Genomic DNA, 21,991 nt, shown 5'->3' on the forward strand with positions numbered 1-21,991 from the left:
AGGTGTGCTAATTGCAGACAATGTCAAATTAAAATAAAAATCAGGTACGTTTGGGGTTGCCATGACAACCACTGGGCAGGCAAAACTCCAAAATGTAACAAATGGAATAAAACTCTCCCCAGGACTGGATTGGACACTCATAGTGTCCTCAGTTCCCAAACGCTAAGGAAAGTTGATGTAACACAGTGGTAAACATACCACTGGCCCAGCTTTTTTGAAATGAGTTGCAGGCATCCATTTCAAGATGAGGAAATATTTGCACAAAAACAAAGTTGATCAGTTTGAGCATTAAATATATTGTCTTTATGTTGTATTCAAATGAATATACAGTAGGTTGAAGATGATTTGCATTTTACACAATGTCCCAACTTCATTGGAATTGGGGTTGTAATACAGTTGATTTTTATTCTTGTGACTTTGGCAATACGTAGCATTGTGGACAGAGCACAGAATAAGATGTTCAAATGAATTATATTTGACCCCCAACAGCTAATAAACTAAACCTAGATTTATAAATAAGAGCAACACCCCCGTCTTGCTTTGCATCATGACGGATGTGACTAAATGTGTACATTGGTGGGCAGGCTTCATTTAAGGGGAGGACGTGCTGTGCGTCATCTAAATATCAGAGCAGTAGTTAACATGATGTATTGAACATGGAAAGTGTTTCTCTAAGTCTGACAATTGCACTGTTCATGCTTTACAGTATCACTCCTTGAATCAGAAATGTAAATGGTAAATGGACTGCATTTATATAGCACTTTTCCATCTGCATCAGATGCTCAAAGCACTTATAATGACTCACATTCACCCCGATGTCAGGGTGCTGCCATACAAGGCGCTCACTACACACCGGGAGCAATAGGGGATTAAAGATCTTGCCCAAGGGCCCTTCGTGACTTTCCAGTCAGGCTGGGATTTGAACCGAGGTCTCAAGTCCAGTGCCTTAACCACTAGACCATCACCTCCATGGTGCAGAATAGAGCACAATGGGATATCATAACATATGCTTAATGCAAAATTGATGCCACAATCCATCTCCGAAGCAAATTCCAACATTTCATCCATTAATGGTAATCGACCTTAGGTGGCAGCACGTGATCCCATTTTGCATGTTGCTCCATTTTGTTACGTTTTACCCCATTTCGTCCAGTTCGTCTTTTGTTATAACCACTGAAGAAGCCTTTCTCCATGAGCTCCATTAATAAACATCAGGGACAACTTGACCTGAATCCCCAACATTAACTAAATACACACATTTGGCTAACAGTGTCACATTCAAAAAGAGGCTTATAGGTTGAGGTGTGTGGTTGTTTGTTTATTTATTTTATTATATATATTTTTTTTAATCAGGACTCCCCTCCCAGGCTTTCGGGTGTCTCGGGTGAGCTTTCCTCCATTGGAAAACTGTCTACTCTAATATCCTCCATATTGGAGAGTGGTTGTCCGCCAACTATTTTTTTTGTTTTTGTTTTTCCCCTTTAGTTCATAATAAGGGAACTTGGTTAGAGATGTTCCACTTCTGTGTGTGTGTGTGTGTTTTCTTTTTTTTTTTATTTCCTTGACTGACATGATTCCATGTTGAAGTCTCAGAGGACATTTTGTGACATGCCCACCTCTTCCACAATTTCTCGGATAGTCACACGACTGAAAAGCTACCGAAAGCTGTCTGAATCTTCCGAATGGTGGAAGAGGTGGGCATCATTTTTCAGAGTCCAGCATATCCTGTGAGACTTCAACATGGGGGCGCTTTTGCTCCGTCAGCAACTTCGTGCTGAAACCATCGGGATGAATTTCACTGCAACTCTTTTCATGGCAAAATCTTCTGTCACAGTGGAACGTGCGGAAAAAATGCTGATGTCCACCTCTTCCGCAATTTCTCGGATAGTCACACGATGGCCCCGCATCACCACAGCATTCACTTTGGAAATGATCTGGTCATTTCAGCATGTTGATGGCCAACCGGAGTGCGGCTCGCTCTCCACTGTTGTGCGGACGTCTTTAAACTGGTTGTACCACTCCTTAATCTGTGTGATACCCATAGGATCGTCACCGAAAGCCGTCTGTATAATCCGAATGGTTTCCACCTGGCTGTTGCCCATTTTCTGGCAAAATTTGATACAGTTGCGCTGCTCCAGTTGTTCCGCCATTTTCCTTGCAAAGAAAATCCGACGAGAGACTACACCCATCCTCACACAAAGGTTGCTTACAAGCAAATGACGCAATCGACAGGCGTGGAAAAAATTCACGCTTGCGCACGAAGGTTCAAGTTGGCTCATGCAAGGACACATGATTCACATCCATCAGGTTTTTGCAAAAAATAAAAAGGTCAGATATTTTTCTAACATACCTTGTATTCACTGTGAAATTAAACCTAATGGAATGGAACAGTGGAAAAACAGGTGATTGGAGTATAGATGTACATTACTAGTACTTTCAGTACTATATGGAAGAGGACACAGCAGAGTCTTCTTCGTGTGTAACAGGCTTTACCTTCCGAACCGCTTTCTCTTTAAACCTGACCTTGTCCCCACTCCTGAAAACCTCCTTCTGCAGCCTCATCTGTCTGAGTTTAGGACTAAACCAGGGTTTGTCATTATAGCTCACTGGTGCGTGATGGAATGCAGCAGTCCTCACAGAAGCTGACGCATGAGGTCACAGCCTCTGTGTACTCATCCAGACTGTTGGCGGCAGTCTTGAACATATCCCAGTCCATGTTTTCCAAACATGTCTGAATATCCTCCACAGCCTCACTGCTCCATTGTTTAGATGTCCTCACTACAATTTTGCAGAGCTTAAGTTTCTGCCTGTAGGTAGGAATCAGGTGGACCATGGCGTGGTCAGAGTGGCCCAGTGCAGCGTGATGAGCATCATTCATAGTTGTGTAACACTGATCCAGAGTTCAGTTCCTCTGTTCAGACATTTAATGAGCTGTCTGTATATGGGGAGTTCATGGGAGAAGTTACCTTTTGTTAAAGTTGCAGAGGACAATAGTCCAGGTTAGTCCACTCCACACACAGTATCTGGTCAGTGAACATGCACTGTGTCTCCTGCACACTGGCCTGCAGTGGACTGTAAACACCAACCTGAATGAATGTGGTGAATTCACGGAGCGAGTAGAATGGTTTGGATAAAAAAAAAATCCATATCAGGATAGCAGTGCTGTTGGATCACTGCCATGTTGTTACACCAGCCAATGTTGACGTAAAAACAGATTTCACAACCCTTTGTTTTGCTGGAGAGTCCTGTGTCTCGGTCTGCTCTGGAAAGTTGGAAGCCTGCCAGCTGCAGCACAGATTCCAGAATCTATTCAGAGTCTCAGTGAAGCACAAAACTACAGATGTAGCAAAATCTTTCTCCCCACCAATAGCTGGAGTTTGTCCATTTTATTTTGTAGAGAGCGTTGGAGTATTCCTGGACGCGGTGTACGGTGGCAGTGTTGGCAAAGCCGCACCGGCTTGGCTCTCCCTCCTCCGGCATTTCACCACATGGGCCAGGGTGAGGGCAGCTTTGGCCAAGAAACCCAATAAATCCACTGAAGGCTCAAGGAAAAATGGGGGAAACAAATCTGCTGGCTTTGTTCTCCTGATCTTTGTGAGCTCTACGCAAGTGAAAGTGATTCGAACTGTTGCAAATCACAAAGGTACCACACAAAATCAAACTAAAGAGTACACACCAAGGCGGCCATACGCGGTGCCATCTTGGATGATCTTGAACTGTCAGATTAATTTTTTTTTAGCACAAATGCTTATCAACAATAACAAAAACCTGTGCTGAACTGAATACTGGACACACCCACTTTTCAACTCATCTACAACATGTTTGATCGGTGGTCTCGGGTCCATGGTGTGGAGGTGGTGATGAAGTGCTCCACCACATACTCCTTGACTTGGCCTTTTAGAGGACCCTCTGTTTGGTCATGGTCCAAGATACTCTGAAAAATTCTCCTTCCATCAGGCTGTCATTGAAGGAAGTAAAAAAACCTGCAAAAACAAACAAGCAGTATCAGGAACTCTGGGAAGATAAGCTGAAGGTTTTAAGGTGAGCTGATGAATGTAGGTATCTTGCACCCACAAGCTTCTGAATGAGAAGAAACACATTTTTCTTCATACTAGTGTTATGTGTCGACGCGGGTTGAGGAGCGGACCTGCGTCAGACAGAACCCAGCGCTACAAATAACCAGAAAAGCGGTTCCAAAAACAATATATTTATTACACCCGCTGTGCATAAAAAGTGTAAAAACAAAAATAGCGTCCTTCTGGTGGAGTGACTGTTGGCACGCTCTCCAGCACCCGCAAGGATCAAAGCCCGGCGCTCCTGGACTCACTACCACCACCAAACACCCCCCAGGTGGACACGACAAACTGACTCTCTGTGAAGCAAAGAAGAGGTGAGGTAAGTCAGCAGTTACAACAATATCTTTCAAAAGACACACGCTATCAGCAACACATTCAGGTCTGTATCTTTTTTAACTTTATGCAAATGAGCAGCTTCTCATAACAGGTGGAGGATCACTTATCCGCACGCCACAGCAGTGAGAAGCAAACTGCACAATTCCCATTACAATTCAAGTATACTGTGTAACAAAACACCAAGTTACTATCAACAATTAGTCAAACACTTAATTACCTTTAATGTGTGCTGACAGCATGTGTCCTCACCCTTCCTTGCTTCACGGGCTCGATGTGTCAAACCCAGGCGCGGTCCTCAGCGTCTCACAAACGAACATCACAAGGTCGAGTTCCCGGCAGTTCTGCTTGAATCACACATGACTTAAATGCAGAACGCCATCCAATTATCTGCTTCAGCTGAAAGTCTTTAAGGTTGCATGTGAGCACCAGTCACAGGTGCTGCACATGATGTTGATGAGGGTGAAGGACTCTTCAGCCAGCACCTTCTCCACAGACAAGTCAGTTTCCATGCCACCTGAAGAGCAAAGAAAAGAAAAGAACACCAAAATATCCAGCCACACCCCCCAACACACAACAACTAGGACTTTTCACATTTGCTGGAAAGCACTTTCTTTTGCCCTGTTTAATCTTGTGATATTTACAAAAAGCTACTTAACATTTATTAAAGTACCAGCATCTGTCTTGCAAATGTTTAAAAAAGAAAAAAAAGAAAAAAAAAATCAGCAGCCACAGGAAAAAGTTTCTTTTCTGACATTCAAAGTGGATGAACTTTAAAAAAAACTGATGCCTCTAATGAGATGGCACAATGCTGACTGTCAGACACTGAAAAACCACTTCAGTCTGACACTGCCTTTGTGCAGAGGTGTTTGTGAAAATATCCTGTAGTCCAGAGTGTCCCACTTTAATGGCACAGTGTCAGGATACTGATTCTTTATCTGAAGTGAGCTTTGGTCCTCGCACATTCCGGTATCTGTGAACTGGAACATATCTTGGAACATGAACAAACATATCTTAACAAAAGGTAGCTCTGACTTTATGGTTAGCACTGTGGCCTTGCAGATAGAATGTCTTGTGTTCACATTGCTACACAAATGCATATCACCTGAGAATGCTCAAATCAAAGAAATATTCTGTTTATGTAGCTTGGAGTTGGGCAATATGTATCCAGTGGCTTCTCGTTTCCAACAATGCACCACACTTTTCCCAGAATGTACTGCAATTTTTGCTGGAAAAATCTGTGCTCACCAATTTCCAGTAAAGACAGCAGAAGGGGGTTGTGATTTTATGTGTGTGTGTGTGTGTGTGTGTGTGTGTGTGTGTGTGTGTGTGTGTGTGTGTGTGTGTGTGTGTGTGTGTGTGTGTGTGTGTGTGTGTGTGTGTGTGTGTGGCTTCAATCATGGACAAACTGGGGAGAGCTGGCATTTGCTGTTTGGTATGCTCATGTGTTTTGGGTCAACGATGAACACCACCAAAACAGAATGTTGATAGGACAGATTTTTGGAGAAACTAAAGCTATTGGTGAGTAACACTGAACAATGGATGTTGATAATTACATTCTACATTCTGAGCCATTCCAACAGGGGGCAGTAAATCATCTATATATTAAAAGCATGCGCACGTGATTATATTTAGTAAGTACATAATATAACTGTAAATACATGGAAGACCCAAGAAAGCTCAAGTTTATTCAGTTCAAGGAAAGAACTTTGCAACAAAATAAAACAAAACTGATTTTCATCAGCCAGTCAACCCATGCAGTCGAAAGGGTGTAGGTAGAGGCAAAGCTTATATACACCTCCAACTTTTACTTATCACAACAAAGCCAAAACAGCAAAACAAAGTGAGCAGAACAGCAAAATAGACATCTTAAAATAACCAATAAAGCAACCAATGAGCAATACAGAGTATGAATTGTTTTGCAATCAAGAACATGTCTTACCTTATTTAGTACTGCAATACTTTTTGACACTTTTTGCAATACTTTTTGACACTTTCTTTTGAATATGTTGAATATGAGCTTCCAAATTAATTCTTCATAAATGACACCGAATAACTTATTTTCTTTGACATGCTCTTTGATTACCCCTTGTATATTTAACTAATTCCCTAATTCTTTATTGTAATTCCCAAATAACATTTTAATTTTAGACAAATTTAGTGATAATTTATTAATATCAAACCATCTCTTTAATGTTATCATTCCAATATGTAAATCTGGCAATAATTGCTGCAGATTTTCTCCTAACAAAACAGGTTTGTATCATCTGCAAACAGAACTGCCTTAAACAGATCCAAAACTTTACATAAATCATTTTGGCCCCAACACAGAACCCTGAGGAAGCCCACAAACAATGTCCAGATACGAAGACCAGCAATCCCCGAATTTAACAAACTGTTTCCAGTTTTGTAAGTAATTTTTAATCCAGTTTAAAGCCACCCCTCTGATTCCATACAGTTCCATATTTTGAAATATGTTGTGATCTATTGTTTCAAAAGCCTTTCTCAGGTCACTAAATAAACCTAAAGTGAGAACACTTATTTCCATTGTGGTACATTTTAAAAATCAAATGTCAAAATAGAAGTGATAATAAGAACCTAAATAATTTATAAATACATTAAAACAGTAAATTAACATTTAAAAATTGAAGTAATTATCAGGAAATAAAAGGGTTGAGGTCCAGGGTTCTAAAAACAATCTGGTCCCACACACTATTCCAACTCATAGAAAGTTTTCATAATTTATTACCACCCTTGAAATATGTGAGCTACCTATTTTATAAACACTACCCAATCTAGAGCCTGTGGATCCCGGACATTGTGTGTGTGTTTTGAAAAGGAAAGTGGTTCATAAGAGGTACGTTTTGTGATGCCCCATTGTTCAGAAACTCATCTGGGAACGATGACGTACTTGGGATCAAGCAATCGGAACAGATTTCCACTCGGAGTGTAAAACATTACAACTTTGGGGAAAAGAGAAACCTCAGGACAAATGGACACCAAGACCATTTTAAAGGAGCTAAAGTGATAAACCTGTCTATGTACACTTTCTCCCAGCTAACTGGAAATGGTACCTGGTGGATCTCTGAAACTGAGCACCAAGATTTCAGAATGAAGCCTAGGGTGGTTCAAAAAAATAAAAGTTGGAAATTAATTACTCTCACCCCTTCATTTTATGATGCTATGGGAAAAAAGAAAGCCTGCCAAATATTTTTGTCATACATTAATATTTAGAGGTAGCACATCATAGCTGAAGGTTGTAAATATATCAATTATCGCTGCCCGAGTGCCCGTGCAATAGGTTATCCATTATCCAGTATCTAATCACATCACTTATAAAGAGGATAGAAGTTAACCACCTGAGTGTAACTAAAGTATAATTTTATATTCAATTTAAAATTATACCTGGGTTTAAATATTTCTCACAAACAACATACTTTCAAAAATGTTATTTTAGGCTACAAGCTGAAAATTTTGCTTCAATTCACAGCTTCTTTTCTTTCATATCTTTGGTGATGGTGAATCTAACATGAGATAAATGTAAAAAGAGACACTTGCTGACTTAACATGCTTAACCATTAACTGGAAACTTCAGTAAAACATGTCAGCTACTAGAAGTAGAACATTTGTATACCTTATTGGTTCCACCGACTGAAATAAAGGGAAACAAATTGCCCTCAAATGGGCAAATACTCAAGGTATTTTTCTTCAAACACACTGATTAGAAGAAAACTGTCCATGATGCTGCTGTGACCTCTATAGACATGGCAATTCCTTTTTGGGAGAGAGCTAGAATCCCACTGAGGGCAAAGCAGCATCTGATCACAAAGTTAGAAAAGGTGTTCGGCAAATGGAAAACATTGAAAAAGACCAAGAATCACAATACAGACAAGCAGAAGAAAGATGAAACAGTGTTTTGTGAATCTTTGGAGGACTTGTTTGACATGGCACATCAGGATGTCCTAACAATGATAAAGTTTGAAGATGACAGACAGTTCCTACTTGCTCAGCGAGAGAAAGGTAGAAGGGGATGCATGACAGGCATAGATAAAATACAAACTGCCAAAGAACAAAGAACAGAAAAAAGGAAAGTTGCAGAAGCAAAATATAAAGAGAAACTAATGTCTCACTACCTGACACTGTCTCCAGCCAGAGTGAAAAGAACACGGAAAGTCCAGATGAAGAATTTGTTATGCCAGTGCCACAAAAAGCCAGTAAAATTAAAGCTGTTGTAACACCAGGACTTGCAGCAGCATTGGATAGGACCAAAACAACAGACAGAAGGGCCACCTATATTCTGACTGAAACGGCAGCAAGTCTTGGTCATGATGCAAGCAACTTAAATATCATTATCATGTAAAGGATGTTCTCTTATGTTACACAGCTGTATAATTGGTTCTTGTGCTGATTCATACATTTTTGAATATTAAGTACTGCAAGGCATAAAGAATATTATTGTTTGGAGCTAGATCAAAATATATGTGGAAATATATAAAGCATAGACTTATTTAAATTTATCAATAATGAAACAGTATTTCATCAATAAAATGAAAATGCAATGTTTGATTGTTACAAAATCTTCGCTACCCCAGTATGTAGGTATTGTAGGAGCATGATATATGTACGAGAAGAACTGCATCTCACAATTCATGTTTTAGTGTTAACTATTTTATGGGATATGAAAAGATTTGATTTTCCAATGTATTGCCATAATTTCTGTCCTGACATATCAATATTAAACTGACAGAAATAATTTGGAAATATCTGGAAATGACCATACTATATGACAAAGTTATTGCGAGCAAAATCTTTAAGGGCTGTGTGCTACCAGTAAAAATGATTAGAGTTTTATGAAATTGTACATGATGTGTTTTTATGTTAGGTACAACAAATTTAGAGGGTGAGCCTTGAAGTTTTTTGAAAAAAAATTTTTGACCATTTTTATGGACCACCCTAATGAAGCCACTGAATGGAAATAATGTTAGAACATGGAAGGTACTTTTTTTTTGTGGTTAGCAAGGTTGCCACATAGCAAGAAGGTCATGGGATCACTTCACACCTGATCCTTTCTGTGTGGAGTTGTTCTTCCCATGTTCACGTGGGCTACCTTTGGGTGTTCCAGTGTCGCCAACCGTCCGCCCTGCCATCACTGCGCATGCATTTGAGACTGACTGAGTCAAAGGGAATAATGTGATTAACCATCAGATGACAAATTCAAACCTCTTAAATCATTCTAAAGTCAGTTTTAGGCAGAAACGAGGTGATAATCGGTGAGTCGTTACTGATGCTTTGAAATGACGAAGGCGCAGCAGCATGTCAGACTCAGATGTGCTGCTGTGGCACTCTGATTGCTTCCTCCTTCATTGATTATGAAATAATGCTGAATTTGTGTAGAAAGTGAAGTGCAGTTTAAAGCAGAAACAAGGTGGTTGGCAATGAACTGTTGCTTTGCTGACACATGAGCAGTGAAGGCATGTCGGACCAATTTTTTTTTTTTTTTTTGGGGGGGGGGGTTCTTGGGGCATTTGGTCAGCGACATGGAGTTCCTCCAACTTAGAGACATGCGGCATAGATGAACTGGTGACTCCAAATTTATGGTAGGTGTGCGTGCAAGTGTAAATGTGTTTTGTCCATCTCTGTGGTCGTGTCCAGGGTGTACACCACCTCAAGCTCCATGACTGCTGGGATGGCCACAGTCAGGCCTGTTATCCTAAACTGGAGTAAGCAGGTAAAGAGGATGGATTTATAAATTAATATATGAATATAAATGTAGAACACTCACTTGCCTAATTATTGTGCACACAGTGTAACACTCATCCAGCTGTGTGTGTGTGTGTGTGTGTGTGTGTGTTTGCGTTACTGTGTTTAAAGGGGCTAAGATCACGCAGTTTGTGAGACCTGAATGTTGGATTCAAGTGTAAGTTTCACTGGAATAAATAACTGCAAGAGATATGAGTCAATCCCTGAACTTCAGTCCAATGATGAATATCTGAAATGATAAAATATGTAAATGGACTGCATTCATATAGCGCTTTTCCATCTGCATCAGACGCTCAAAGCACTTTACAATTATGCCTCACATTCACCCCAATTTCAGGGTGCTGCCATACGAGGCGCTCACTACACACTGGGAGCAACTAGGGGATTAAAGGCCTTGCCCAAGGGCCCTTAGTGATTTTCCAGTCAGGCGGGGATTTGAACCCATGATCTTCTGAACTCAAGCCCAACACCTTAACCACTAGACCATCACCTCCCCTAATATAACAAAATATGTAATTTAAGTAATGGGTGCATTAATGTGTTTATAAGCTTTCAGACAAACACTCTACATTTAAAATGATATGGCTGTCAATTAACCATTTCTACATTTATAAAGAATTTTTGTTGATAATTACAAGTCTTAATTCCACAAGAATGCCATTTTATTTCTGTATTTATTCACATATTTAAAAATGTGCAAACTGACACTTTTTTATAATTGGATTAGATACAACAGACGGTTTTGGCTTTCAGTCTTGTTTCTTGTCTCGTCATAAGACAAATTGGATTTCTACATCAACATATCACCATGAAGAAGAAAAGCGGCAGCTTTCAGATTTTCTTTCTGCTGAAAAGATGGATGAAGGAAAGACTGAAGAGTTAAACGGGTGTCAAATGCTCAAAAGGCGACTGTGAATGTCAATGCTTCTGATGGACAGAATGATGAATGAATGAGAGAACAGTCATTGATTAGGTTGCATTAATGCTGTGTGTGTGTGTTTCTTTTCTTTTTCTCCTTCGTATTTTAAAATTCTGTGCAATCTTCCAGTTTACCAAGATCTCTGCTCTGCCGCCACATGTCTCCGATCTGGCGGCCCCACACATCTCACCTGACTTGACTGTGCAGCTGTGACACTGACCTCCCACAAATCACATTTTTCAAACTCTTAAATTAAGTATTTCCTGTCAAAATAGAAATGACATTGCTCGATTCAGCTCCCTGCTGTGTTTGTGTTCATGGCCTTCAATTACACCTCCAAAGGGAAACATGCTGAGTGCATCAATTTATCTGATTGTGCTTTAAAAAGGTGGGATTTAATCAATCGGATGATGTTTTCTTGCCTCTTCCCCTTTTTGTTTCCCTTCTGACAATTTGCATTTGTTTATGTTGATATTTTGGGCGAAATGTCAAGAATTTGTAGAATTGTCTCTGAGCAGAATTGCCATTACCAAAGAGTCAGAAGCGACACTGGAGGTCGTCTTGAATAAAAGTATTGACTGTCATGGGTAAAACCTTCTGTTTCATGCAGTTTATATAATTGCATAGGTTAACTGACAGCTGACCGCCTTCTCTGTGGCATCTATTAAGCTTCCATCAATGATTCATTTGTAAAAAGTCCCTTCAGCTGCTCCTTTGTTTTGACTCGGTTGTCACAGCAGAGCCAAGGTGGATCTGCATGTTGATTTGGCACAAGTTTAACTGCAGATGCCATTCCTGACACACCTCCACATTACACGGAAAAATGTGGCAGGGTGGGGTTTAAACGGGGAACTTTCCACAATGAAACAAAGTGCACTAACCACTTGGCCTCCACCCCTGCATCAATGATTCATTCATGATTAACTAGCTGGAGTACCCGGCACTGCCCGTGTTAACCTATTTTAGACATAAGCCAAATGGCAATCATTTTAATCAAAACAATTGCCCAACATTTGTTTTTGTAATACTGATGTCTTATAAATATAATAGTTAATGGACTAAAGTTTGTCCAGCAGAACTAGAAGAGGTGGACTCCCCAAACTAAGTGGAAATACTTGGTTAAAAGACAAACACATTTGAAGTCCTTCATGCAGACTTTGTTTTGCAATCAAATTTATAACAAAATTACACACAAAAGGTAGGTAACAGTAAATGTAAATATCAATGAATCAAAATTAAGGTAGTGGTGTATTTCACTGTTTTTACATTGCAATTTTACAAACATAAAATAATGTATTCAGACAGGAAGGCAAACTGGGTTGTACAGGACAGTCAGGTGCTTAACAGTTGAAAACAAAGTAGCTGAAGAAAGGGATTAAATGGAGATGGCCAACACATATACAAGGCTGGAAATTTGAATCTGCCTGGTCATACCCACAGCCTCATCCTAAGCATGTTGATGTTTGGCCTAGTGTGCTGTGCTAAGTGTGCTGTTGAAAGAGATTAAATAAAAAGAGATGGCCAACACATATCCAGGGCTGGAAATTTGAATCTGCCTGGTCATACCCACAACCTCAGCATGTTGTTGTTTGGCTGGAAATGTTAATCTGCCTGCAGGCAAAGGAGAACTGGTCCCCCCCACCAAAAAAACAAAAACAAAAAATGAACCGCATACTGATACACGAGCAATATCACCCAAGTCATTCAGAGGCATACATTTTTAATTTATGGTTCAGCTTTTAACCAAACTAATGTCGGACAAGTTTTTTCAATTAATGTCATGTCTAAAGTTTTATAAAGTGAAAATATCACATATATGTTTTAGTTTTAAAGTAATTAGCTAATTTTTAAGGTTTTAGTGTGGACATATGCTGTGCCCAGCAGTGTATTATGGGTAGGATAGGGTAATCTCAGTACGTTCACGACATGAGAAATGCATTTGAAACACTCTGATCAGGCTGTACGGACGACAACAATATTAAACTCTAGTGCCTAAAACTCAAGTGAATATATTCTCTGGGTTTATAGACGTTATTGTGTCTGCGTTTATTAAATTCCACCCATCTTAAATGTAGCAGACTCGGATTATCTGGAATTTTGTTTTGGCAAGTTTTCAAGGTCTCTACTGCCATCTACTGGCCAGTAGTGTTCATTCGCCCTATTGACATATCCCATAATCCCTTGCGTGCCAGAGAGTCGCTGCAGTCAAACAACATATAGAGAATCCACACGATGACAGTTGTAAATTAATATTATACTACAAAAATGTATTTTTTATGCTTTTCGTCACATTAATGAGAGACTGCTGTATGATACCCTGAAAAACTTGCTAAAACAATTATAACAAATAATGTGTGTCTGTTACGTTTAATCTGCGTGGAATTTAATACATGCAAACTGAAAAGATGTTAAAGAGCAAACTTCACTTTCCCCCAGAACGACATGATCAGGAAGCGATTGTAGCCCACAGCAGCTTCCATTGAAAATTACGGAGAGACAGCCTGTGATTCTCGCATGTTTACAGAAAATAAACACAATATCAATGTCTATAAACCCAGAGAATATATTCATGACAGTTTTAGGCACAATATAAAAATAGCTTTATGTTCCGATGTTAATGGTGTTGTCTGTGTGCAGCGGTTAAAGTGCAGTGTGATCAGAGCATCTCAGTGCAGTTCTCAATGTTACTGAGATCTCACAGCGTGTCAAACTCTCTGAGGTTTTCAGGATTTGAAACATCAATAGGGCGAATAGCCAACATTTGTGTCAAGACAATATTGAGTTCACGTTTTACAATATAATAAAATGCGTGCACAATATAATAAAACATGCACACAATATAATAAAATAAGCGCACATTCTCTCCACATTGAAAACATTTTGCGATGACACTTCCAGGGCTCAGTAAAAATGCCTGTTTTTACAAATAAAAAAAATTAATATTTTACAAAAGCACATTTATCTGTAAACACCAACACACGTCACATTAATGTGTTGGTTTACATAATGAATGACTGACTTAACCAATCAGTATTTAGCAGAGGCACATTTTACCCAGAATCCTTTGCGATCTGTCTGTTTTTTACAAAACCTCAGAATTAGTGCATTATTCAACATTCATCATCATCATCATCATCATCATCTATTTTATTTGAGCAGAGGATAAGAAATACAGAAAACAGAAAAAAAAAAACAGAAAACAATTTAACAATACATAAAAAACAAAAAACTGAATTTACTATTAACTATAACATAAAAAACAAAAAAACTGAATTTACTATTAACTCAGGACATTGAATCTGCTCAAAAAGGAGTGGGAGGAAGAAAACTTATTTAATCCCACCCCTTTATTCAAATTTAACATAAAGTGCATAGCTGCTTCCCGTCAATTAGATAGAAAATTTAAGAAAATGATACATTTAAATAGTTGTAAATTCCCACAATAGATACCAACAGCAGCAAGAAAACAATACCAGTATAATAAACAAGCGACAAGCACATACCAACAATGGTAAGAAATCAACGATACCAGTTACGGCAAAGAAAACAAACATATGATGCTCATACCAACAATGGTAAGAAAACAACAATACCAATTACGGTAAGAAAGCAAACATATAAAAAACATACCAACAATGATAAGAGACAACAATACCAATTATGATGAAGAACCAAACATATGAAAGAAAGAAACATATAATGCACAAACCAACAATTGTGATACAGAATCATGAGCCATGAATGTAAAATGGCTTTTATTGTTAAGTCTCAATCATTCTATACCGATCCCAGACCCTCTGTTTATAATGTGACTTGAATTCATGAATGTTTTGGCATTGCTTGAGTCTGACGTCCAAACCATTCCATAACTTTGCTCCACATACAGACACACAAAAACTTTTCCGAGTGGTTCTAACTTTTAATAATGTGAATTTGGCAAAACCTCTAAGATTATGAACACACTCTTTAACTGAGAAGAACTTTAGAATGTTACTTGGCAGTGATTTGTTAAATACCTTAAATAAAATCTGTAATGTAGAATATTTTACAAGATCATGAAATTTAAGCAATTTTGATTGCATAAAAAGATTATTGCTATGTTCTAAAAATCCAACTTTATGTATGATCCTTATTGCTCGTTTTTGTAGTATAAATAGTGGTTGAGTATAATGTACGGAGTGCATTATGATCAAGAAATTGCTTTACCTTATTCATAATAGAGAGGCTTTTTGAAATTTTCATTTTTATGTGTCTGATGTGGGCTTTCCATGTTAATTTACTGTCTATTATTACTCCTAAAAATTTGTTTTCAGCTGAGTTTTCAATTTGAAATAAATCAAAACCATAAGTCAGCACTGCTTTATTTTCCAAGACCGCCGTCTGATGGGAGCGTTGTGATTGGGTAGAGAGCTAGGCTTTGTGGCTGCTCTCAGCTGGCTTCTGTGCTGGTAGCCATGTTATTACTGTTGCACATTAGTAAGAAAACTATTTGACAGTTTCAATAAACTGGGCCTAATTTCCTCTTTTTGAAACTGGGATGCAAAGTGCTGGTCACCAATCGGCAGTGGGAGATTGGCTTCAGAGTGGTCACAGCAGCGTGCGCACACAAGCAGTTAAGTTGATCAGGTAATTTGGTAGTGGGGGGTATTAGAGTGGATGGTTGTCTGTCTGTGGGATGAAGAGTTGCATTACGAGTATGTTGACTTGGATTAGGTTGCTTATCATGCTATCTGTCACTTTCCTGGGAAAAAGAAAAAAACAGTTCATCTGCTTTGTCTCAGTCCACCCAGCTGGAATTGGGTCTTGTTTGGCTGGGATATAACCTATGATAGACTGGCATCCTGTCTGGAGTAGGTCAGACATGCAATTTGTGGTATAGATTCCAGGGAGAAGCACTGATGGGCCTGCAAAGACATGGCTTTAGTTGAAGTATATATTGTGTGAAGAAGTATTTGGCACTTTTGTTTTTGAACATGATCAACTCCAAATGTCCACTGGAGAGTTTACACAAAATGGACTGCATTTATATAGTACTTTTCCATCTGCATCAGACGCTCAAAGCGCTTTACAATAATAATGCCTCACCTTCCCCTTGATGTCAGGGTGCTGCCATACAAGGCGCTCACAACACACTGGGAGCAAGTTGGAGTTTAAGGAGTTTGCCCAAGGGCCGATAGTGAGTTTTCAGGTTAGACTGGGATTGGAACCGAGGATTGTCTGGTCTCAAGCCCAATGCTTTAACCACTAGACCATCACCTCCCCAAATCCTCCTCCACACGAAAGCTTTACCACCTGTGACAGGCAACTGTGACTGTACACCTGGACAGCACATGCACCCCTTTCAGACTGCAGACATCAGTTGAAGGTTTCTGCAAGTCACTTTTTTGGGGTCTTTCTTTTTTCTTTACTTTTCTTTATTTCTTTCTTTACTTCTTTTTTTTTTTACTTTTTTTTTTTAATATAAACGCTAAGTACATTAGATTTCCACTACTCCTTCAGTACAGAATTTACACTGAACTACTGCATCTGGAAATGGACCTACATAGATTGGGATACTCAAACCAAAATGTGGAATATGAACATTTTAACTGCAGAATATGTCCTTATTGCTTCAGCTAGATATCTCAACCATATTCAGTTGACTTAAGATTGCCTGTGATTTGCAGCAAATCATTTGACAGAGCAATTAAGTCACATGTTTTGGATTTTCTGGTCTGTTCTGATTTCAGTGTCTAAACTGAAGAACTGTTCCTGTTAGATGGCAGTGTCTGAAACTTACCCAGTGTTGATTTGATGGTTGACCTCTTGTAGCTTTTCCCCTACAGCAACATCTTCACTACAGCATTGCACATTTGCCAGGAATGACTTGATGTGACTTTGTTCACTGGCCACAAGGAGTGTAAGGTTTCAGAAATTCTTCTCCAGAGAACCCACAATTAAATCATGACATGGGATCATACAGATGCCTGGAGTGTAGATGTCTTACATGCAAACACTGCATCTGGGGACCAAGCAATAGATCCTGTAGGTGTGGTGGTGGTGGTGGACGTGTGTGTGTGTGTGTGTGTGTGTGTGTGTGTGTGTGTGTGTGTGTGTGTGTGTGTGTGTGTGTGTGTGTGTGTGTGTGTGTGTGTGTGTGTGTGTGTGTGTGTGTGTGTGTGTGTGTGTGTGTGTGTGTGTGTGTTTGTAGACAAGGCATGAACTTACTTATTTACTGACTTTGTGCCTGGAAGACCTCCCTAGTGAGATGACTAAGGGACATCCTCACTAGATGCCCAAACAACCACAGCTGGCTCCTTTCGAAGCAAAGATGCAACAGCTGTGCTCAGTTACTCCCAAATATTCAAGCTTATCACCCTGTGCAGATGCCCAGTGGAAGTTTTCTCATTTCCACTGCTTGTATCGATGGCCCTATTCCTTTGGTCATTACTCCAAAGTTCATGACCACTGGTGAGGATGGAGGTGTAAACTGAGTATTTCCTTCTGGCTCAGTTCTTTGTTCAGTAGCATGTCCATGGTATTGTACATCAGATGCCACCTCAATCTGTCCATTAGACGAGACCATTTACCACTTTTTTGTGTTTTTTTTTTTTTTCCCCAGAAAGCGACATTTGGAGGAGAAATTGGTATCCACTTTTTCATGGAATAAACTCTCCTGAATCTTGGAAAAATAGATACAAAGCTCTAATAAAAATTATTCTTTGGAAAAATGTAAGTATCCTTAAATAGGCAAAATGTCATAGTATGCCATTGTTTGAACCAATGCCCTCTACTAATGTGATCTTATACTACTGTCTCAGTTCTGAATATTGTTTAATAAACTTTCCACATATCAAGTTTATCATGCTTAAGAAAAGCAAAGAGCAACAGGACATGATGGATGTTTGTTTGAAGGATGGTACATCAAAATATGTGTTCTCTCAGCAATGAACATGCATATTGATATTGTGTGGATATTGAATATTTGTCTTCTTATTTTGGTCTGATGGTCATTTATGTTTGTCATAATTTACAAAAACAATCTGGACATCAGAATACATGCACCATTTGTGAGTCGTTTGCTCCTCATAAGCGGTATTGTGCGACCGCTGTTAAACCAATAAATTACAAACATCAGGTAACTTCTTAGTGAAATGATGTAGAACATGTAGAAGTGACAAATTCAGTTGTTCATTGTGTTTACTCAACATTTTAAGAGCAATATGATTTTTGTCATGTTATTCAGGAAAACACATAGAAATGTTGAACGCTTTCATTAAAATGTGTCGTTTATCTATCGTTTACATTTTCTTGTCCATTTAGAAGCTAAAAATAAAAATGGTAGCTTTGTATCCTACTTTTCCTGAACTGGACTATTTGAACAAGTTAAAAACAATACTGATACTTTGACTCAAAAATGCCGGGTCATCTTTTTATGAAGTCACTTTTCATGAATTCTGTCTAGACAATATGGCCCAACTTATCCTGGCAGATGAACAAGACCCTGAGACACTTAAATTCCTCTACTTGGGGCAATAATGCTCCCCTAACCTAGAGTGTTCAATCCACCCTTTTCCAAAGGAGGACCATGGACTCAAATTTTTTTCGAGGCCAATTCAGAAAATATAGATTCCATAATAGATACAAAAATCAGTCAATGCTGCATTTAAAGAGTCATAATGTGCAGGACTGTTTGGTTCATCATGTGTCTCGACACTGATGCAAAGCCATTTAAAGGCGCATATCTCAAATTGTCATCACAACTATTGAGATCTTTAGGTTTTTAAATCACATTCATAATTTATCTCATCTAATTGCACATTTTATATTGATCCCTTCATTGGCATACACTTCATTCAAGTCAAGTGTTTTTGTAAGTTAAGTTTTTAAATAACTTACATGGTTCAGCCACAGCATGGCTACAAATTACCTTTGCAGCTGAGGCTCATTTGGGATGAGTGTCAAGTGAGTTAAACACAAACCTACCTGATATCAAACTGAATATTTAATCAAGCTGTCTCCTCACTGAAGAGATAAATAACAGATCCCTTTTTCCTCCTCTTGCTCTCACTTTGATCATGTTGCTGTGAGATTTTTTTTTAAGCATTTTCATATTTTGTTCCTGTTCCTTATTTTTAACTGCCTGAACAAACTTCAAACAAAACAATAGCCTTCTCCTGTCAAATAACTCTATACTGTATTTCCTTGAATTGGGACCTGCCTCATTTAATGGCTGAGTCAAAACTGTGTCTGGGAAAAAAAAAAATAAACCCCTGCCTTAAATAAGCATCAAGCATTATGTGCATGAAAACTGATTACATTTGGTCAAGTCCACATACAATCATCAGCCTCCAGTAAGTGCAATTTCCCAGGTCATTTTAACATCTTTGTCATTTTTTGGTCACACTGAAGACTTAACAGTATTCCCTGAAAACCCCTTTTTGTCTGATCATTTCTTAATAACATTTACATTTACTCTGATGGACTACCCAGCAGTGGGGAATAAGTTTCATTACAGTAGAAGTCTTTCAGAAAGCGCTGTAACTAGGTTTAAGGATATGATTCCTTCTTTGTTATGTTCTTCAATGCCGTATACCAACACAGTGCAGAGTAGCTACCTAAACTCTGTGAGTGAGATAGATTATCTCATCAATTGCTTTACATCCTCATTGAGCACAACTTTGTTTGAAAAAGAGAGCCTCTTGTCTGACAGTGAAACTTTGTTTGATGTCAGTGACATTAATGAGCCAAGCTCTTCACTATCTGTCTATATATCATCAAACAGTAATAATGCTTGCAGAACCTCAAAGTAATAGGCTACTTAACAACTGTCATTAGGATTCTTTTTTTATTAAGACAATACTGTAATAATGTAAAGAAAGATGTGTTTAGCCTTTCACTCTCTATGCTATACTCTCTGTTCTTTGAAATTTTAATTATTGCTGAAACCTAGAAATAAAAATTTAATTATTGAAGAAACACTGTGTTCAGTAGTTTCACAGTGCTTACATTTTTTGTCCTGATGAAATGTAAATTAAAAAACTGAAATTGTAGCAGACACATTTGTCTTTCGAATTAGAGATCAGTCCCACATACTTTATTTATTTATTTATTTTTGGCATAATTGAAAATATTAAGCATCACAGCTGTGTCACACAGCTTTTCTAGCCTTTCTTTGTGGAAAAAAAAATGACCAATTTAGGATTTTAGTACTGTGAAATTTGTTTTCCAAATATTTGTACTTTAAAATACTCAGGTAAGCTAATCACAACACAAGGAATACTCACAAAGCAGGTCTTGACAGTTCGCGCCCTTCAAGGATCTTAAAGTGGGAATGGCGGCACCACCTTGACCAAAACATGTTGTGTCCATAGCAACACTAATTTGCAGAGTTTTATCTCACTGTGGGCAGATTTTGTTTTTGTTTTTTTGTTTTGTTTTGGTTTTTTTTTGGGGGGGGGGGGGGGCATTTCTGGACTGCAGTGCATCCAGAGGGTAGTATTTTTCTATTTTTTGTTACAGCCGTATTCAGAATTGGAGTAAATTATTTTTTCATCTCAAAATTCGACTCACAGAACACCATAATGACAACATTACATTTTTTTTTATTTATTAAAAATACAAAATTGAAGAAATCACATGTACATAAGTATTGACACCCTTTTCCCAATATTTTTTGTTGAAGCACCTTGAGCAGCAATTCCAGCCTCAAGTCTTCTTGAATATGATGCCACAAGCTTGGTGCACCTATCTTTGGGCAGTTTGGCCCATTCCTCTTTGCAGCACGTCTCAGGCTCGATCAGGTTGGATGGAGAGCATCGGTGCACAGCCATTTTCAGATTTCTCCAGAGATCAGTCGGATTCAGCTCTGGGCTCTGGCTGGGCCACTCAAGGACATTAACAGAGTTGTCCTGAAGCCACTCCTTTGATATCTTGGCTGTGTGTTTAGGATCATTGTCCTGCTGAAAGATGAACCGTTGCCCCAATCAGGTCAAGAGTGCTCTGGAGCAGATTTTGATACTCAGTTATACATGCTGATAACCGCTGGTAATCTCATTCACATAAAATCCTTAGAAGATTGCCTTGCATCAGTGAGAAGTTGGATGTCTAGAAACTTTCTACTTTTAAACTCTAAGACTGAAATGATGGTTCTTGGTCAAGTGAGACATCGGCATCAATTTGACCAGTTAACGCTTAACCTAGGTTGAGACCCTGATCAAATCAAATCAAATCAATTTTATTTATATAGCGCCAAATCACAACAAACAGTTGCCCCAAGGCACTTTATATTGTAAGGCAACCCCTGTGAGCAAGCACTTGGCAACAGTGGGAAGGAAAAACTCCCTTTTAACAGGAAGAAACCTCCAGCAGAACCAGGCTCAGGGAGGGGCAGTCTTCTGCTGGGACTGGTTGGGGCTGAGGGAGAGAACCAGGAAAAAGACATGCTGTGGAGGGGAGCAGAGATCAATCACTAATGATTAAATGCAGAGTGGTGCATACAGAGCAAAAAGAGAAAGAAACAATCAGTGCATCATGGGAACCCCCCAGCAGTCTAAGTCTATAGCAGCATAACTAAGGGATGGTTCAGGGTCACCTGATCCAGCCTTAACTATAAGCTTTAGCAAAAAGGAAAGTTTTAAGCCCAATCTTAAAAGTAGAGAGGGTGTCTGTCTCCCTGATCTGAATTGGGAGCTGGTTCCACAGGAGAGGAGCCTGAAAGCTGAAGGCTCTGCCTCCCATTCTACTCTTACAAACCCTAGGAGCTACAAGTAAGCCTGCAGTCTGAGAGCGAAGCGCTCTATTGGGGTGATATGGTACTATGAGGTCCCTAAGATAAGATGGGACCTGATTATTCAAAACCTTATAAGTAAGAAGAATAATTTTAAATTATATTCTAGAATTAACAGGAAGCCAATGAAGAGAG

General features: G+C 39.0%; 1 long non-coding RNA gene across 1 annotated transcript; it reads right to left on the reverse strand.

Moving 5' to 3' along the window:
• Positions 1-802: 802 nt before the first annotated feature.
• On the reverse strand, positions 803-16,260 carry LOC117509092. The gene is made up of 3 exons (XR_004560238.1): positions 16,218-16,260; positions 5,258-5,262; positions 803-845 (listed from the first exon to the last, which is right to left on the reverse strand). It is a non-coding gene; the product is annotated as an uncharacterized LOC117509092 (long non-coding RNA).
• Positions 16,261-21,991: the final 5,731 nt, after the last annotated feature.

The sequence above is a fragment of the Thalassophryne amazonica genome, chromosome 4 (assembly GCF_902500255.1).
Source record: "Thalassophryne amazonica chromosome 4, fThaAma1.1, whole genome shotgun sequence".
Taxonomy (NCBI): Eukaryota; Metazoa; Chordata; class Actinopteri; order Batrachoidiformes; family Batrachoididae; genus Thalassophryne; species Thalassophryne amazonica.